The sequence below is a fragment of the Natrix helvetica genome (genome assembly GCF_964273705.1).
Source record: "Natrix helvetica genome assembly, chromosome: 4".
NCBI lineage: Eukaryota > Metazoa > Chordata > Lepidosauria > Squamata > Natricidae > Natrix > Natrix helvetica.
Genome location: NC_138550.1, coordinates 131,470,748 through 131,491,861, shown reverse-complemented (window position 1 = coordinate 131,491,861; position 21,114 = coordinate 131,470,748). Strand labels below are relative to the sequence as shown.

The following is a 21,114-nucleotide window of genomic DNA, read 5'->3' as shown; positions in this document are numbered from 1 at the left end:
CTACAGTTACAGTAACATTGTTGCTTTTTCTTTTACTATTAGCAACACTCCTTTTCTTGCTATTTTTACAGTTCTTAGCAATATGCCCCTTACCACCACAAGAATAACATTTCTTAACAAAATTTACAGTTGAAAACTGTGTTTCTTCTTGTGATTGATTGTCTCTGAACTGAACTCTATCCTCTCTTCGTCTGGACTCTTCAAGCAATCTCCCGGTAACCTCAGATAATGTCAGTTCATCTCGTGAAAGAACTTCCAATGAAGAAACAAAATAGTCGTAGCTTTCATCAAGCGATGATAGAATAATATACACCTGTTGAAGCTCAGAAAAAATCAACTCTTTTTCTTGCAAATCCTGCAAAGTTTTCTTCATGAAGTCTAAATGAGCCAACATATCACCACCTTTTTGCAAACGGGCTCTAAACAGTTTCTGTGTGAGATGAATATGAGCACCCACACTGTCCCGAACATAAATTCTCCGCAATGTGTTCCAACACCTAGCAGCAGACTCTTCGCCACGAATATGGACCAGTTGCTGGTCATTCAGTGTTAGTCCAATAATGCAGAGAGCTCTCTCATTGTCCCTGTTAAACTGCGCAATCTTCTTCGCATCCTCATTATCAGCAGGATCCCAATCTGTAACATCTGGTGGGTTCTGAACCACAAACCACAGTCCTTTTCTACGCAGAAGTAGGGAACACTTCAAGGACCAGGAAACATAGTTGGTTCCATCAAACCGGGTAATCATGGAGAGTGCAGCAGACTGTTCTTGTGCCATATTCACAAAAATAAACTATCCAAAAAGTGGTGCTTAAAAAAAAAAATTATGGTTAAGGCAGGGCGTCTGGGCCCATAACCAATGTTAGGTACTGGTGCGATTAAGCACTAGCAATGAACCCCAGGTCGAGGTTATAACAGAGCAACCCTGTAAAGTATACGCAGTGTGCGATAGATAAAGCAACCACACTGAATAATGGATAGTAAAGTAACAAAATAAACTTTACTTTTTGAAGAATATAGCAAAATCCATAAAACACAGCCAAAAAGTCATACACAGAAAAAACAGTCCAATACTACCAAGATAACTTGGATACAAGTAGCAAATAACTTACACACAGTAAGTAGTAGCAACAGTAGTAACAGTTAGACAGCAGTTATCATACATCAATCAATCAAGAGAGAGAGAGAGCAACAACATCAGCTGCAATTTAAATGCTGTAATCTACTAATTAGCAGAGCTCCTCTCTTAAAGATACATAACATGCCTTGGGCAATATATTGTCTACCCAACTTGTTGGTTACACCCTAACATGTAGGACTATTTAAAGAAAATAAGAGAACCAATAATAAGCCCTAAGAAACTTCTGTTAATCAAAGTAAACATGAAATGGAATGAATGGAGAACATCTTATGAGATAAATAAAATTGAAACCACTTAGGTACCAGCAACACCAAGAGAGTTTAATCTGGGCAATTTGGTAGCTCAAATCATGAAATCTGGCAGATCTTGACTACAAACAAAATATGCTTATTGTACAACTTCATCTTCCTTATCCAGGCCATTATCTGAGTAATATTAACTTGACCTAGTCTAGCAGCAATTAATTTATTATATATACAGGACAGTAAATTCATGTATTTCACTTCTAACACAATTGACAGTAATTCCATTCATTCTAAATAAGTCACCATCATTTGTTAACACGATTCTTAACATTCTTTTAATTGAATAACACCTCCCTCATTATATGTGCCTGAAATTTAGTAAGAAGTTTACTTATAGAAGAAGCTATTATCACTGCAATTTTCATCACATCATATTCCAAGATAAAAATAAATATTCCAAAAAAAAGTGTCTACGAGATAACAAAAACTAGTGAAAGATTTGGGCCTTTATCCAAAACAGGCATTAGGCATGTACTTCTCTCATTTACAAACAGACAATAGGTGTATTTACTTTCCTAATAAACAGAGAAGATTAAACAGATTAAATATTTATAAAGCAATTGTATAAATGCAAAATTATACCAATATATTGTTGAAGAAAAATAATATTTACAATTTCTTAATATAAATGTGTTATTTGAGGCCCTTCAGTTGTCAGTGTTCTCTCTTATCAATCATTTGCAGTTTTCTACTGATTGTAGGCTTTAGTCTCATTAAATGTGAGAGTTAACAATGTAATACATCACCCATGTTTTCTGTTCATTCTAGAAAACCTTTGTAGTGCAAAAATAAAAAATAAAAATCCTGATAATACTTTTAAGGCCTGGTAGAGTTATTTTCATATACAACAAGGGACATTTCAGATCATCAGATCCATGATGCTCCTGATCAAAAGATGCACCTAGGTATAGAGGAGGAAGACAAGAAAAAAAAAACTGCCTCTGCCTCCCAGCATCCATCCGGTATTCATCTGACTAACGTCCTTGCAGCAATTAGCCTGCCTCCTCTGTGTCTGCTGCCTCCACCGAGGAATGCTGAAACCTTCTCCTACAAGCAGCTTCTCGGTGGTTGGATTGCCTCCTGGAATACCGCCAATCCAGCTGTTCCAGGCAGCGGGGATCACTGCAGCCATTTGCCGCTAATGCCTGTCACCCATATTCACTCCTTAAGATGCAGAGGACAGTTCCACCCACTTTTGGGAGGAAACAAAGTGGAGCGAAAAATATGGTACTTTATAAATAATGAAGCCTAAACTTTATGAAATGAAAAAAGAAGCCTGTGATGCTGAAATGTAAAATACACATACCAACCGGGCATACTTGCAATGATTAAAATAATATGCTTTTCCTAGGTTTAGTAATCATAGAGAGCAGGGGTGTCAAACTCGATTTCATTGAGAGCCGCATCAGGTTATGTTTGACCTCTGGGGATCAGGGTGGGTATGGCCAAAGTGCGTGTGACCAGCTCCTGTCAGTGGCACCTATAGTGGCCTGAGTGCTCTGCCAGCAAAAACAGGCTCCCGAACTCCTGAAACCCTCTGTCAGTGAAGACAGAACTTGGGAGGGCTGTACAGTAAATCCGTTTTCCCTGGAAGAGAGTTTCAGGAGGCCGTTCTAACCAGAAACAGAACTTGGAAGCCCGTTTTTGATGTTAGAAGCACTGCGGGCCAGACTTTCAATGTTTCCAGGGTGGCCCATGGACCAGATCTAAATAGGCTGCATCCAGCCCACCGGGCCTTGAGTTTGACACCCCTGATATAGAGCATACAACCTGTAATTTGTGTAATTCAGTGCTCTCTTGGATAAAATTTGAATCCCAATTAATTAATATCAGGATTTTATATTACCAAATCAAAACAGCTGACTTATAGTCAGTTGAAAAGTTTATACTGAAATGCCCATTTTGCTTTAAACTATTCCTTGTTGAATAAACCAGAAGTCTTTTTTCCATTGTGAAACAATATATTATCAGATTTTATTTTTTTAATTGAAACAAACTAGACATCAAGACAAAGAAAGGATATGGACATTTTAAAAGATAATAAAAACAAAGAAATTACTTAATAGAATGGCTATCTGCAATTATTCAATGAGAGAACTTAGTATATGGCCAGCATATCCAATTATTATCAGTTAGTGACCAAAATCTGGCATTTCTAAAACCCTAAAGTAAACTCAGTAAATTAAATCTCCTTACACTTTACACAACTTGAATAAGAGGGTTTTATTGTTGTTAATGATGTTTCCTTGATTTTTTTTCCTGGCAGCAAAGCTTATAAGCATTTTCATACTTTCCTGACCTCAGTATATTGTTCCATCCCTTTTCATTTGTCCATCCAGACATGTATATTTCTTTGCAAAAGATCAGCAAGTATAAAACATGTTATATTCATTAAAATCTATAATTGAGGTATTTCAGCAAAAAAAATAATTGCATGCCTTGCATTTATTTTTTCCCTTTATTTAATTAAGATGGTACATATCACAATTTGGGGTGCAGTTAAAAACCATGCAGGTAATTTAAAGGACAAAGAATGTCACTTACATGTTAAATCACAAAAAACTCTGGAACTGAATGAACTCTATAAGTTAGCTAATGGAATTTTTTTCAGTAATATAACAGCATCCATAAGGGAGTGTGTCAAAATCAGTAAGATGTTGATGCAGTATTGTGATGGCCACCTTATCTGTTTTATATGTGGGTCACATCCACATTTAAAACAGGTGGAGTCTGCATTGGAATATTCTAACTGCCATCTTGCTGATTTTAACACCCAGCTCCTATTCATCTTGCTAAGTGCTTACTTCTTTTTGTAGAGACAAGATTCCATGAAATTTGCATTTCTCTCATATGTAAAGTAACCATATGCAAAATAAACCCTGTGTACTTTGATTGTATTGGATGGCATTATGTCAGGTCTATTCACTTTATTACTGCAAATATGAATGAGACTTGTTCAAATTCTGGGTTCTGAGATAAAGATAGGACCATTTGCAGATAAAATACAAAGGGCAAATTAGATTTACTTTTCAATGCAACATTCTTTACTAGAAGAAAAATCTAGAAAGTCAGTAATATACTAATGATAAGGACATCTGTTAAACATATGCAATTTTATCTTTTCCCATCATCTTCGGAGCACAGAGGTAAATTCCTGAAGTGTCCCAGTAAAATACAAACAAAACAAACAAAATATTTGTCCTATTGGTAATTACAACTTAATTACTGCTCATTTAAATATCATCACATTTTACAGTATACATGAAAACAAATCCTGCTCTGAAAATTTATAATCTAAAACTTGATAAAAGAGATATAACACAGGAAGATGAGGACAGATTTTTCTTTGACCATTTTCAGTCATGTTTCGAGTCTGGCTATGGGACAAAGACTGCCTTGCTTGACCTGTGGATGAACTCTAGTGAGAGTAGTCGTCCACCTGGCTCTCCTTGACCTCTCAACAGCCATCGATCATTGTTTATTTTTATTCTGATATTGCTTTACTATCCTGTTTTCCCGAAAATAAGACATCCCCAGATAATGAGCCCTTCCTGAAAATATTGCAGCACAGAGCAGCCACGAAGTGACCATGTTTGCCGCATCTTGCACCTCAAAAATAATAATACCTCCCCAAAAATAAGGCCAAGTGGTTATTTCAAAGGTCAAAAGAAAAGAAGACCATGTCTTATTTTCGGGGAAATACAATATTGTTATGTTTACATTTTTATCATTTTTTTTGTTTTACTGTTCTAAGCCACCAAGAGTAGTTCCACATCAAGATGGATTGCAAATAATTGTAACAAATAAATACATAAATATGGATTGAAAAAAAGTGCAATTGCTTCAATTGCCCATAGTCATCTTAGTAACTGTTAATTGTTAAAATTAGGGGCTATTCCTATACATTCTTGGAAAGTAAGGGCTTTGAGGAAAAATTAGAAAGAAAGAGATGATGATGTCATATAAGGGAACTTGGAGGCAGTTCTAATTTTGAAAGAGTAGGAAGTTTTTACAATAAATCCATAAGGGCTGTTTTCATTGTATCTTAGTGACAGATTTGCTTAGAGTATTTTTACTCCCTGTTTCCTTTCTATTTTTTAAAGCATACAACAGCTAATACATCTGTGCAAAGTATTTAAAAAATTAATTTAGACAACTATAAGCTTGTACGCTGCAGGATAAAAATACTAAATGGAATCTCTCTTAACTGAAAGCTTTATTTGAGACTCTGAACAATTCAAAGTCAAAGACATTTGAAACTGGACTTCTTACAACTCCCTTTATATAACATAATCCCCTAACAGAACCTCAGCTAGCTGCTTAGATTTTTTTTTTAATGTGGATCTTTCATCCACTTCAATAACATGAGATGACACCAGGGGAAAACAGTAACACTCCTGTCAAAAATGAGCAATAGGAAAATCTGGGGATACAATAAATTATATCCCTAATACGTCACTTTTTTAAAAAAAAAACCTGCCATTTCAGTTCTTAATCTTAAAAAAGACTAAAGGTTGAAAGTTTTCAAATATCTTACTTTCCTTTATAGCCAAATATGAGCTAGAAAGTGAAAACCTTTAAAATATCAACAAATGTCTTTGGGAATATTTTTTTTCTTCCGTTCAATCGTCTGATTCAGTGGGCAAGCCCTACAGTTTTCTTGGTAAGGTTTTTCAGAAGCAGTTTGTCATTTCTTCCTTCCTCGGATGAAAGAAAGTGACTAGCTGAAGGCCACCTAGTCCTAAACAGGACTAGGACCAGGAGTGAAATCCATCAGGTTCTGAAAGGTTCTGGACAACCGGTAGCGGAAATTTTGAGTAGTTCGGAGAACCATCAAATGCCAGTTCTCTGGCTGGCCCAAGAGTGGGGTGGGAATGGATATTTTGCAGTATTCTTCCCCTTGAATGGGGTGGGAATAAAGATTTTGCAGTATCCTTTCCCTGCCATGCCCACCAAGCCACACCCACCAAGCCACACCACACCTACCAAGCCACGCCCACAGAACCAGTACTTAAAAAATGAATTTCACCAGGTTTCTAGCTTGATGCCTTAACCACTAGATCAGACTGGTTCTCCTTTGGGCACATACATAAGCTTTAAAAAGTATCACAACGATTTCTTTTTGCTCTGTTTATAGATTATGTTCTCTTAGATATGATCACTAGAACTATTTTTTATTTCTTTCTGACATACAAAAAGGAGAGCTTGAGTAGTATGATGGACTGTTGAAAATTAAAGTTTTACCATCTCATTAAATTTAGGGTGGAATATTCTTTTGCTTATCAGTGTCTTATTTTTTTTAACCATGTCTATTAGGATTTGCTTGCTCTGCAGCTTATTCTGCTTGAAGAGAGAGAAGAGAGATTATTCTTTTTGTTTTGGACCTTGCTAGTTAATTTTCTTCTTGCATATGAATCTACGGTACATTTTCCCAAATCCATTTTAATACCACCCTATTTATTTCTGACTTAATCTTCTGCATGTCTTTGTGTTTACCTAATCTTGCTTATTTCACTCCCCTTATTATTTTGTATCATTTCCCTTGCCTTTAATGTTCCCTAGTCTAATAAATTAAAACAAACTGCTTCTCTCTTCCTCTCCCCCCAATTCCTGTTATCTTCTACTTCTCTTCATTGATTAAGTGAAAGCGACTGATAGGAATGGGACTGTGAATGTGTATGAAGTCATGCTACTGTATATAGAATACAGTCCATTTTCTCACACATATTGAACAATTGTTTCAATTGCATTAGTTCCATAATGAAATTAACAAATTAATGAAAATAAATATAAAATAATTAACCAAGGCAGATGTTCACTAGCAACCTCTGGAATAGTGGACAGCCCAAAGCTGAATGCAGTGTGATATTGCCATGGTATTTCAAGAGCACCTTCCATGCCCTTCCAGCAGGGCTCCATGTGACAAATGTTCAGCAGGCAATTGCTGTAAAACCTAGTCATATCTCTCGTAATCTGAAATGATAGAAAGGATGGCATTTTTTAAAAACAAAAATCTCCTTCTCTTAAGGGTTCCCCAAGCTGGATCTACAGAGTAAGTGCCAAACTTTACTCTATTGTGTGATACTGTTGGTAGGGTTTTTTTTTAACTGCACTGCCACTCCTCTCACAATTCTTTTGCATCTTTTCACATAGGTCTGAATTCCAAATGTGAAAGCTGTAAAGTTGGTGCACACTGTATGATGGTACTACTATTAATTGAAATCCACATGGTTTAACTTAGATTCCATCAATCTCTTCCCAACTCAAATTTGTGAATGGAGGGAGAACTGCTCCCCAGAATTCATACAGTACCTTCTGGAGATGAGGCCGGAAGAGAAGCTAACTTATCAAATTAGAATGCTCTATGGTAGAAATGAGGATCAATATTAAAAAATAATAAAAGACATTTTTTGGTTTGCTGATATAGGTGTAAAAGTTTCATCTCTGAGTGCACTCTGTTAAATAAGGAGGGAATAGTACAAGTATGAATGTTTTAACTATAAATGCTAAGAGTCTGATTTCTTTTAAGAGTGGACAATGACTCTAGACCTGTGATGGCGAACCTATGGCATATATGCCCAAAGTGGCATGTGAAGCCATGTTACCTGGCACGTGTGACCTTGCCTGTTTGTCTTCCAGGTTTCTGGAGCGCATGCACACATGATGATCAGCTGTCCTTTGCGACACAGCAGTACCAAAAACCGGCATGTGCATGTGTGCCAGCCAGCTGATTGTTGAGTGCGCATGCATGCCAAAATCCAGAAGTTTGGCTTTTCCGGAGCATGATCCCTTCACACACATGTCAGTGCCGAAAACCAGCCTGCGCATGCACACCTGCCAGCTAATTGTCGGGTGCACATGCGTGCTAGAACCCAGAAGGTTGGTTTTTCCAAAGCACGCCCGCAACGAGTGCACAGGGGTGCGTTTCCACATGACCTTTTAGGCACTCAGAGCCAAAAAGGTTCGCATCACTGCTCTAGACTCTACAAATCTTCTAACATTAGGGTAGAACAGGGGTGTCAAACTTGTGGCCCGCAGGCCAGATGCATCACATGCTGGCCCAGTCTGGTTTAGCGAAGGGGGAAAAAGTCCCGATATGTCATGTGACAATGCTGTGACAACACAAGTTTGACACCTGGGGTAGAGTCTTCTCTTAAGCATGTTACTTTTAAAAATATAAATGTCTCTTTGAATATATATCTTGATCTGACAAGTCCGTTCATGTTATATTCTGAAAAACTAGAAAACGTTTATACTGTATCTCTCAACATTACAATAAATGAATGCGATCAAACTTACACCGAAAGACACTGGTCACTTACTCTTTTAAGAACTGAAACTGGGAGAGAGATGTCATTTGCTCTATTTCAGCCTCTTACAATATAACCTGTCCATTTCTGTGCTACCCTCCTGTGTTTCTCTATTTACTCAATGCAGAATATTTCCAGCAATTAGAAAACTGATATTCTACTGATTCCTAAATTTTAGTGTTGAGGAAAGCCTTTCTGGGACAAGCTGTACATTTATGTTAACCCTGATATCAGATAACCCATATAAGCTACACTATCCCATAAAAGAAATCAATCCTGTTGCTGAATCAGAGACTAACCACACACACGCACACAGCCACTCCCATCCCTTTACTCTTTCTTCTAATAATCCTTGATAGGTTACTGGGAGGAAAAGAGAAGCAATATCTTCTTCTCACAGCTGTTTTTACAGACCAGCATTTTCCCTGCTTTAGGTGAATCAGCAATATTGATCAGAATCATTGAGGCGGAGTCTCCTCCCTTTCTCTCCATAACATCCTTCCCAAGATCCGTGATGGTCAACTGAACATTCGGAACTTTGGAGGGAGAAAATCATCTTAGGAGGCCTGACCTGATGTAAACAAAATACAACCATAAAACAGTTAAGTATCCTCCTCTAGTGTGCTGAAGAAAACTTCTGTACAATTTTAATGAAATGAAATAAATACAATTTCCAGATGTTTATAACCTGACTTTTCAGGAGTTTTATAAATAAACAATATGTAGGCACCATGCCCATGCTGATTCTAAAAAGTCTAGCAATTTCACAATTCAATCTTATTTAAAAAATCCAATTTTGGCCACAATATAGAGTTAGAAAAATGGGATAAACTGTGGGAAGAAATTATAAATTTACAAAGGCAGCAGTTTACAAAGAAAATCTCTATAAAATGTTTTATAGATGGCATTTGCCTCCAGCGAGATTGGCCAAAATGTACCCAAATTTATCCCCTAATTGTTGGAGATGCAATCATAAGCCTGGAACATTTCATCACATGTGGTGGACGTGCCCCATCACAAGGAAGTACTAGTGCAAAATTCGAAAGTGGTTAGAAGAAATTACTGAGCGAAAAATAGAACTCAAACCAGAAGCATTCTTATTAGGACTACTGGATCAAAAAATGGACAAACAATCTCAATACATAATCATACATATATTCACTGCAGCCAGGATTGCCTTCGCACAAAATTGTAAAAAAATTAATACACCCTCAGACGAAACTACAATCAGGAAAATACTTGAATGTGCAGAAAATGGACAAAATGACAATAGAACTAAAAGAAAGAAAAGAATCGGACTTCTATAAAGTATGGAATAAAATATACAAGTGGCTAGAAATCAGAAGCCAAAACAGGAAATAGAGAATACAAATAGATGGAGATTCAAATAATGAATATTACTATAAGTGTTAATATTATGCTTGTTACATCATAGGACAAGGTTATAGTAATAGGAAGGCAATGCAGAAGGGAGAATTATAAAAGCTAGTCAGGAAAGCCGATATTGAAAGCTGTAAAATTACTCTATATTGTTATGTATGTTCCGTGTTTTGTTTTGTTTTATTGTTGTTTTTTTCCTCGTTGTGTCTTTTTTAGTGTTTTTAAAGATTAAAAATTTAATTAAAAATAATTAAAAAAAAAATCCAATTCTGTCATCAGTGACTTTAAGCAAAATTGCATGCATTTAATAAACTTAACAGTGAAAGAAATGTTGTTTTGCCATCTCCAGTGCTTTGTGGAATAGCCACTAGAACACATTTACCCACATTTAATCTTCAATATAACCATTATGGGCAATAATATTAAGGGAAGGGGTCACTTCTCTTTGACTCCACTAGTCATATCTTTTTCTCTAAAATCACACATTTATGTATGTCGATTTAATTTGATACAATATACAATAAGCTACAAAAGCAGTCCCAGACAGCATGGCCAATTAAGAGGAACACTTGGGAATTGTAGTTGAGCAGGATTTGAGAAGCCTGGTTAACTTATTTTGCCTTAAGCCATCACAAAATTCTTCACTGTGTCTGATGGAAGTGACTCTCCCTCCAAATTAGAATGCTGTGCTCTGACCTAGGCTTCTTGATAAAGCATAAACCACATGCTTAGACCCCCAAACCCTCTTTTATTTAAAGGGCTGTGAATAATGGTCATTCACAGCCTGTAATTATTTACAAACAGTCTGTGAAGAGTCCGACAGACGTCTGTCACAGTCAGGCTAATGCTGATAAGCACCCACTTTTATCTCCCTTGAAATGCTGTCAGAGACCTAACTGCCATTTAGTTTTGCAAGGCCAAATGGAGCACAATGTCAAACCGAGCTTCTCAGAGTTTGAACCAGAATGAACAATATTGCTTCCTGCAAAGACTCACATCCATTTGCTCCTCTTTTATGTCTTATGGGAGGGGCCAATCATCTCCAAGCCTTACTCCTGAATTGCCTTTTTTGTCTTAATTGCTCTTAATTGTTCTGGAAGTTCTGCGCATTCGCATAGTGGGAATAAGCTCACACTGTTCTTCTGCTTCGCTGATGTCAGACTCCGAAGGCAGCACATAACTACAGATGGCCCTGCCCCACCCCCTCTGCCTTGACACAGAGCCCTCGTCGGAGTCTTCCCCAGACTCCAGGACTGGCCCATGTTCCTCCCCAACCTCCTCACTGTCCGACTCTGCTGCCAGCTCCATAGGCTGCCAGTGGACCACAACATGCTCTTCCAGAAATATCTCTATGTCTAATAAATGGTACAAATAGCTTATTTAATAATAAATACAATACAATTTTGTAATAAATACAAAATAAAAACAATGTAGGCTTTTATGACAAACCCACCTGGCATTATTCCCTTGAATTTTATAATGTAAAAAATAAGTCCAGTCAATATAATTTTCATTTATAGCCATTCCATTTTTTCTATTGCCTTTTTGTATTTAGCCATTGAGTCTTAAAGTCCATTAAGAATGAAAAAAGACAATGGTTCAGCAATGGCTTTTGATAAGTCAGGAGTTTTTCAAGTAAACTTTAATGTAGCTTTTTATGAAATGTTAGAAAAAAAGCTTTATGTACATATAATTTTAGCAAAGTCCATTTGAACATCTTTGAAAAAAAGGAGAAGATAAGCACCATTCCTTAGCTACAGTAATCATCAGAAATATATTTCCATAGCTGTTATTTTGGGTCTCAGATCTAACAAATACATTCACAGGTAGATTGTCCCTTTAAGTGCTATATATTCTGGTTGCAACTATGGCTATTTTAGTGGTTAGCAAGATAGCATTTTTCACATTGCAACTGCTGTGTGAAGCGTCTTTTAGGGTTATGACATGAATTTGCCATTTAATAAATACATTGACTTTGTGTGAGGTGACAAGATACATAACCTGTTTGGGATGAACAAAAAAAAATCCCTTCTCAACTTGTTTTTCTATTAGACATGCAGAGTACAATTTCATCCAAAAAGCATTTGGGATTATATAACTGGATGAGATCAGAATCTGGGATCCAGTCAGAAAACCAATAAACTTTCATGCATAGTAAAAAAAAAAAAAATGAGTATTTAACATTATTGTGCTGGACAAGCATATCAATAAAGCACCTGGAGACTTGTGAGCTGACAAGAAGGTTAAAAGAAGTATGAATAATAAAAACACATTTTTAGTCAGGCAAAATTGCTGACGGTTTAATAATAGACGACCTGAGATACTCAGCATAGCATCAATATCTGTGAAACATTACAAAATGAAAACCTCATAGCAGTGAGATAGTAAATGGTGGCAGGCTCAATATGTGTGAAAGAAGACTTCCCCCAAGGTTGATTCTCTCTTTGTGTGTAATGTTTAACTGCAACATTCTTAGATTAGACAAAGCACTGTTTTCCGCCTGGCCTCCTAGTGGTTCAGTGACTTCACCTAATAGCTAACAGTATCTGCACTTAATACAACCCAACCAACAGCATGGTTGCAGCAGTTAAGGCCTCACCCTGGAAAGCTCAAGCACTTAATATGTCCCTCCTTTTTTTCAAGTGAAGAGCTGAAATGTATCAGAAAGCATTGAGTTGTTTACATGATTAGATAGGGACTCTTGATTCGTGCTTTAAATACCTGAATATATTCCCACTATACTCACAAAATAATGTGCATATTATCCAAAGTTGTCCAATTGTTGAGAAAACGGTCTGCTTCAGTCTGAATTCTTAGCTTCAACAAAGTATTTGAAAAGCCCTGCTATTACATTCCCCTGTGCTGTATCTTTATGCTAGATTTATCTGAATAAACCAGTTAGTTTGGGAATACTTAACCTACCTGTCTGATCAAAATCAAAGCAAAAGAGGGACAAGAGGGAAAAAATGCAGCAAACCCAATTAAGATTCAGTTTAATTTCCCACTGGATATTATTCTCTAGTTTGAGAAGATTACAGTTCAGTATTATACATATCCATTTGAAATAAATATAATTCAGTTCAGTAGATTTATTTTTAGTGGGCATATATAAAATGCAACTTTAATATCAGTGCATAATGCATTGCCTCATATATATTGATTCACACCACTGAGTTGTAAAGCTCATGTTAGTCTAATCCATAATAAACTTTGCAAAATATAATAAAATGCATCACCTGCATACCATTTTGCATATAATAGGAATGGTCTTATAAATATATTTCAAAAGATAATAAATAAATTCAATTAGGTGGCAGCACCTAGTCAATCTTGACTGATCTTTACAAGTTAAGCAGAGTTGGATCTGGTTATTACTTAGAATAAAGACTATAAGGAAATATCATTACTGTAAAATAGATTAGAAAACTACTTCTGTCATTTGGTCAAGTAACCTGACTGTTCATAAAATCAGCAGGAGTTCAATTTAACTGTGAGATTTTGTGATTGATTGATTGATTGATTGATTATGTGCCATTAAGTTTTCAACTCCTAGCAACCATATTGATATATTTTTCCATGAGTATCTATCCCTGATCTAATGGGGCACTCATGGCAACTGTAACAAAGTCTATCCAATTGATGCCGATTGTCCTCTTTTCTTTTCCTTCCAACTTTCATCACAGCCTTTTCCAAAGAGCGAGATCTTTGTATACTGTATCTGAGGTAGGGTGATTTGAGTGTGGTCGCTTGAGTGAGGTTGACAGTTGCAGTGTCCTTTTTGTGACCGTCTGGCATGGGGGAAGACAGATTCACTTAAAAACTGTATTACTAACTTATGACTGCAGTGATTCACTTAACAACTATGGCAAGGAAGATCGTAAAATGGAGCAAAATTTACTTGACAACTTTCTCACTTAGCATCAGAAATTTTGGACTCAATTGTGGTTGTACGTTGAGGACTACTTGTAATACGGGATGATATGTATGATCAATGGTAACGGCATTCTTAGAAGAATGATTTTATATTTTACAATAAGCTTCTCTCTAATGCTGAAATATAAAATCAATGAACTGTTGCAACATCTTAAAAGATTTGAAAGGTATTTTTGAGATAGTATCATTTAGTTTAACTAACAACACAAGAGGGTGCTTTTAAGGAATGTAATAAAACTAAATGTAAGCAAAAACAAAAAGAGAGCCTATAATTTCTTATTTATCTGAAAAATAAATTAAATTTTAGAGATTAAAATTAAAAATTTAGAGATTAAATTTTCTTTCTATGGTCAAATCCAAAAATTACTAGAGACTGAGTAAATTTAGTCATCTCGCTCCGTTTCTTCAAAATGTTTCCTAAAGCATACTCTTTTGCTAGATTTGTATCTCTGCTGCTGGCAATTAAATATATTTGTGAATTTAAAAATTATGCGGAGATTGTAGTTCATACTGGATAGCAGAGATTTTTATGGTGCTCTTCAGAAAGATTTGGCAATGCTATATGGTACAGATTCTTAACAGAACCACAAACATTTGACCATAAACAGCAGAGGGGGGAACAAGTTCATACTAAAAACTTTTGCCTCTAGCGGTTTTGTGTTAAGGAATTTCAACTCACTGTAATAAAAGCCAAACATGTTCTAAGCTCAGTGGAAGATCATTGGGAAAGGCAGACTTTAACTGTTTATCTCAAATTCACAATTTTATGCCAGGCTTTATCGTAGGACCATTTAACGTGATTAATTTGTTTCCAAGTTAATTTAATTTTACACACAACTATTTGAAGGAAAAGACATTTATTAGGGTATCATCCTGTTTAAAGTGGAAAATTAAGCTATTTGCATTCCGGCCTTTATTTATTCATTTATCAAATTTGGAGACTGCCCAATTCACTCACAGAGCAACATTAGGAGATATACAGTTAAAACACAATAACCATATAAATATTATATTTTATTAGGAGGAAGTTAAAAACAAGAATAAAATACAATTAAAAAGGCAGGAAGAGGACCTTTAATGTGCTAACCAACCCCTGTGCTCTTCTATGAACCCCAAGTGAATTGGCAAAACCAGGTCTTCAGGGAAATGGGGGCCTATCTCACTTCTGAAGGGAGAATGTTTCAAAGGATGAGAGTGAGAGCAAAGAAGGCTCTCTTTCTGGGTGCTTCCAGTCAAAATATATGCTGAGATAACAAATGAAATTCAACAATGTACCCCTACAAGAGGACTGTCAAACTCCCGCCCCGCAGACCGGATGTGTCACGCGCTGGTCATGCCCATGCCCAGTTTTGTGAAGGGGGGAGAAGTCCCAATACGTCACATGATGCCGCCGTGATGTGAGTTTGACACTCCTGCTCTACAATAAACGCTTATCTGTTGAAGGTGACATATTTTCCACTTGGAGGTCAACTTTTTGAATTCATCTCTTAGGAATATTACTAGATTGCTACAGTTGCCCAATTTCTTCATCAGGAGAAGAAATGTCCAGATTGCAGTTTCCTCTGCCAAAAAAAATCAGTTCTAAATGCTAATTGAGTTAGAATCCATGGAAAAATCTTAACATTTTCGGGCAATATAAATAGTAAATATGAAATTCATATTGAATGAAGATGGCAATACATATCCCAGGATTTCCAGTATATTATTCAGCAGCAGGCATTCCATTGCAGTGCCCATATGGTTTGAATACTATAGGTAGTTTTCGTGTAGTGACCACAGTTGGGATTGGCAACTTGATTGTTAAGTGAAGAAGTTGCTAAGTGAAACCACAAATGTGCTTATGATCTTACTTCAGCTTTCATTTGCTTTAAAGATCTGCAAAGGTCATAAATGTGATGACTGGTTGCAGTTACTTTCTCATTACCATTGTAACTGCAAAGAGTTGCAGTTGCACTAATGGCGACTACCTGTATTGTTATGTTTAGCCTGTGATTGCTATTTAAAACTATTTTAAAAACTAGGTGAAAGTCACAATATAAATTAAAGGAAATGCAATTTATTCATCCAGAGGTATGAACTAGTTTTACTATGGATATTATTTAGCATCTCATTTTGCTGCAACTATTAGCAATATATTGCAATTTCTCTTTTGTATCAAGTTTTATCCATACCCTGTTAGAAGAAATCTAGTTGTAACAATTCTGTGTTTTCATGGTTCAACTAACAATTCTTCAAATTCCTGACAGCCTGCCAATATCATACTAGAGATACTGAGCATTTCAAGAAACAATTCAAAGTCAGTAGATAATATTTTATCAGAATAAAAATGCCAGAAGCAGCAAATTATTGCTTTCTTCCAGTGGCGTTTTCGTAATCTAAGCAAAAGAAAGACACAAAACACTGTACTGATATGAACATCGATACACTCTCATAAACAGAAGTCACACTTTGTATAAAATAATGGAAAAGTATTATAAAGTTCAATCAAGGTATGGTTTGATGGTTGTTTTTAATATTTTGCATGTGTGAATCAATCAGAACCTGAAGTAATGTAAAAGGAAAATAATCTGTGGATTAAAAATAATGTCACCATTTCTGTCACTGGGAAAGGCAAGCAGTAGCAGTTTTATCACTTAGAGGCTTAGACGAAAGGCTGATGAAATGTGACATTGTTTATAAACTAGTGCTTCATTACAAACTACCCTTGCTACTTCCACTTTCTAATTTTACAATCAAACCTTTTAGAATATTTTTTTAATATTCTTAATTATTGATTCATAAAATGAAAACATTCAAACTGATTATAAAATCTATTTCAGATGACAGACAAAACGCTCAAAGCAAACAGAAGTAACACTGGACTGATTTACATGAGTACCTATATGCCATATTTAATTGTTTACTATTTGGCAGTTCTATCATCTACTGTATTACATTTAGAGTAACTCCTAATTATAATGAACATTGAAAGGCAGAGGTCGTAAGAACCTATCCCTTTGGCTTGAACAAAGGAGAACAGAAGAGTTAATAGCCCCCAGACAGATCTGGCTTCTTCATTTGAGTGACAGAAGGAACTGCCCAAGAATTAATGGTTTGGAAGCATTGCCTATGCAGATGTTTTCCTACTATATCCTGTCAGTATTTTATCAGGATTCAGCAGTCAATTATGCAAATAGGATACAGTTGGCAGAGAGGTTTGCATAAGTCACATAGCTGTTTTGGAAAGTCAGCCTTGGGTCATTCCCTCCACCCCCTCTAACATTACCAGCTAGTAGGAGTCATATAAAAGCATCTCTGAGGATACCCCGTTTCTTTCTTAGATTAGGGATCCTTTGCAAACCAACCATATATTCTTACCAGCCTCCTTTCCACACATAAATGTACTAACTTCATTATAAGAATGATCTGTTAAAAACAAAAGAAAAAGAAAACACACTTAGGGACCTCAACTTGGAGCTTCCATTTAGAGTAGTAGCTAAATAACTACTTCTGCCACCCATCCACCCAACACCAAACACAACTGATTTCACTGCAGTTTCTGACACCTCATAGGAATATAACCTCTTGCGATTAATGGGACTATAGTGGTGGAGCATCTCAAACTATTATGGCATCTATGCTATCCAACATTGCCTGTCAGCGACTCATGTTCTCATGATGATTGGCTCATTAGTAGTAACTCAGATGGTTACAAAGAAAAATGTTGGATAAGGAGCCATCCCACACAGGCTGTTCTGTAAGATGTACCACTTTGAGATGGGTCATATTTGCCATGTGGGGAACAGAACTTCTAAAAATGCATTAATAGGTTCCATCTGCTTCATATGTTTTTTTTTATCTCAATGGTATTTTGAAAGTACTGGGATCCAATTAATTAGCAATCAATTAATTAAAGTAATTCCAAAGTGAAAAGGAAAAACAATATCAGCCCTAGAGTTGATGCAGTTATTTTTATTCCCATTGACACTACCACAAAAAGGAAAGGAACACCGTTTCTCCACTTTTTTTTCTTTCTGTTAGCTGCTAAACTTAGGAAAAGTTAGTTGTTTTTCTGTGCAGTTTTGCGGTCATATTCTCAGAGTTTTGATACTCTTTCATGAAATATTCTTAACTGTTATTAGAATAGTATATTGCATTGCTCTTTTTCTGCATGGAAATTAATAGCTGTATGAGAAAGCTTCTCTTGGAAAAAAGGCTCAGTACATTCAGTAAAGTATATAGTATATTATTGCACACTGAGCTGCCATTGTATTATGCAAAGAATTACAACCTAGGATGCACTAAATAAAATATTTATTTCCAAAAAAACATTCAGAAGATTATATTGGAAGTATTAGTGAACTCTTTGTAATTGAAATAATTATTACTTGCCCTTTATCTGAGCTGACACTTGCAGTAACCTTATAATTACATCACAACACTATAATGTGGTTTGTTTGTTTTTGACTGGCCTTCTGCTGCTCTAACAAATTATAGTTTATTCACTAACCCCATAAACTCTCCTCTGCTAAAATAGCAGGCCCAAGTTAACTTATTAAATGCATCACAACATGTTGTGCTTTAGTGGGATTTGTAAATAGTGATATAAGGCATGGGGTTTTCCTGATTTCTTCCTGGTTATTTTTACCCAGAGATGGGCACCTTTTTTGTACTGAGGACTATAATGCCTTAGATGTAAATTACTCAGGAATTTGGGGTAGATGAGTAGTGTGGAAACAGAAACAATCAAATTAGCTTCTTACTTTAGTTTTCTCTTCTTCTTTTCTCTCTTACAAGTTGCAGGACACAGGGAATAGCTAAATAGGTCTTATTAAGCAATGTGATGCCTTTTAACAAAGTTTAGAAATGACACTCAGGACTACAAGAAGTTAGCCTGAGGATCGGATATGGTATTTATAGATTGCCTGGTTCTCCACACGTGTGTGAAGAAAAAAGTGTTAAAAGGAGGAAGGGCAAAAAGGGAATGATAACTTCCTTCAAGATTAGGAATTGTTTCTGACTTGTTCAATAAACTGTGGCTAAAGAACAATACTCATTTTTTAATGTGATTGTGGTGATCTCTCTTTATTACTCTTGAAGAAATTTCAGCGCCTGTTTAATTGTATGAGGTACAGGTAAAGTTCCCCTCACACATATGTGCTACTTGTTGCTGACTCTAGGGGGCGGTGCTCATCTCTGTTCCAAAGCCAAAGAGCCAGTGCTCTCCGAAGACGCCTCCGTGGTCATGTGGCCGGAATGACTAAACACCGAAGGAGCATAGAATGCTGTTACCTTCCCACCAAAGGTGGTTCCTATTTTTCTACTTGCATTTTTACGTGCTTTCGAACTGCTTGGTTGGCAGAAGCTGAGACAAGTAACAGGAGCTCACTCCATTACGTGGTGCTTAGGGATTCGAACCGCCAAATTGCTGACCTTTCTGATCGACAAGCTCACTGTCTTACCCACTGAGCCACCGCGCCCCACTTAATTGTATACTGATGTGTAAAGATCAATCAAAAGAGGACATGGGCAATCAGTGCAAAGTCCACTTCCAGTTCCATGCATGATGCCAAAATTCCCCTAAGGCCTTTTCCAACCAAGGTACTCTCCAGAGATGTAGATGGGACAATATTAGTTTAGAAGAAGATCCCCAAAGGAAAGCTTTCTGCAATATCCTGCTTCTTTATTTTCCAAATTAATTCCAAATGCATACAGCCTAACCCTAATATTTCAAGATTGTATTTTTTGGTGTACAACTAATAAGCAATCCATAAAATTCTCATAAACTATGAATCAGTAGAAATGTCAGCAGTATTCTAAAAACATTAAAAGCAAGCAAACAACTTAAAACTAGAGCTTTTTGATATGACAGGAAGTCTTGTAGTGTAAGAATTGTTTTTTTTTTACTAATTTTTATATCACTTGAAATAAGCAATGAAAATCCACTAATTTATATGAGCAAATTTGCTATATAAGCCCTTTCCCCATTTATTCAAAGGAAATTAAACAACATTATAAACAAAGCTATGTAGTTAGAATAGACTTTCCTCGGAGCAAAAATATTCCTCCACTATTATCAATGAAGTAACAGGGACTATGTCATTATTTTCTTTGGTTTTATTGCTTTTCTAAATATGAACAAAACAAAGACTCCTCAAAACACTTAAATAATTGGAAAATAAACTAACACTCCAACCGATATGTTGTAATCACACTTCTTTTCCTGACAGTACAATACATAACTCAATATTCAAGCACCAGCAGAGTTGAGATTTCACTTTGAAGTCTCAAAGGGACTTAAAAAAAAAGAAAATAAAAAGAAAAGGGGGAATCATTTCACTCATTATCTGATCCTGGAGTACTGTTTGAACATCTTGACTTCATATTGATCACAAAAATACCTCTAAAACCCAGCTGTAAAATTGAGACAATAAAACAAATGAAATTCCCACAGAAATATGCAATATTTAAATAACTGATTCTGAAAGGGGAAAGAAGTCTTCTTCACATCAATACTTTAGCTGCCTTCAAATTAAATTAGGATAAAAATCAAAATCCAGAGAACTGGCAGCTATAGGACACATTCAGTGATACTCAAGAGATGGGGGGAGGGAGGAGGAGGAAATTACCCAGGACTCTGTCTTCCAACCGGAGGTCAGCATCATCAAAGAATAAAAATATACCTTGCATTATATAAATACAGATTTTCCAATGGATCACCATGAGCATTTGAACATGTCTTCAATCTGAAAAGGATCAACTTGCTTTCCTGGGCAATGTGCAGTGCTTTTTGCGGGAGACGCATTTCCCGTAAATAAGCTTTTCCTCCACATAATAACACACACAGAGAGAAGGTTGACACATCCAACCCAAGGGGGGTGGAAGAGGGAAGCAATTGGGCACATCTATTTGACAATGGAAGCTGCTCAACAAACATCTCCCTTCCCTTCCAAGGCAAGCAGAACACTTGAGCCTTTGCTCCTCTTGAGCTGGCTGGAGTATCTCTGCAGTTGAGCAGCAGTTTAGCTGAAGCTTGGAACCGGTTCATGCTGTTGCCGTAAATGGG

At 36.3% G+C, this 21,114-nt stretch overlaps 1 protein-coding gene across 2 annotated transcripts in view; it reads right to left on the bottom strand.

Moving 5' to 3' along the window:
- Positions 1-21,114, bottom strand: part of NKAIN3 (sodium/potassium transporting ATPase interacting 3) — a 234,924-nt gene that overhangs the window by 140,332 nt on the left and 73,478 nt on the right. The gene's annotated exons all lie outside the window — the stretch shown is intronic.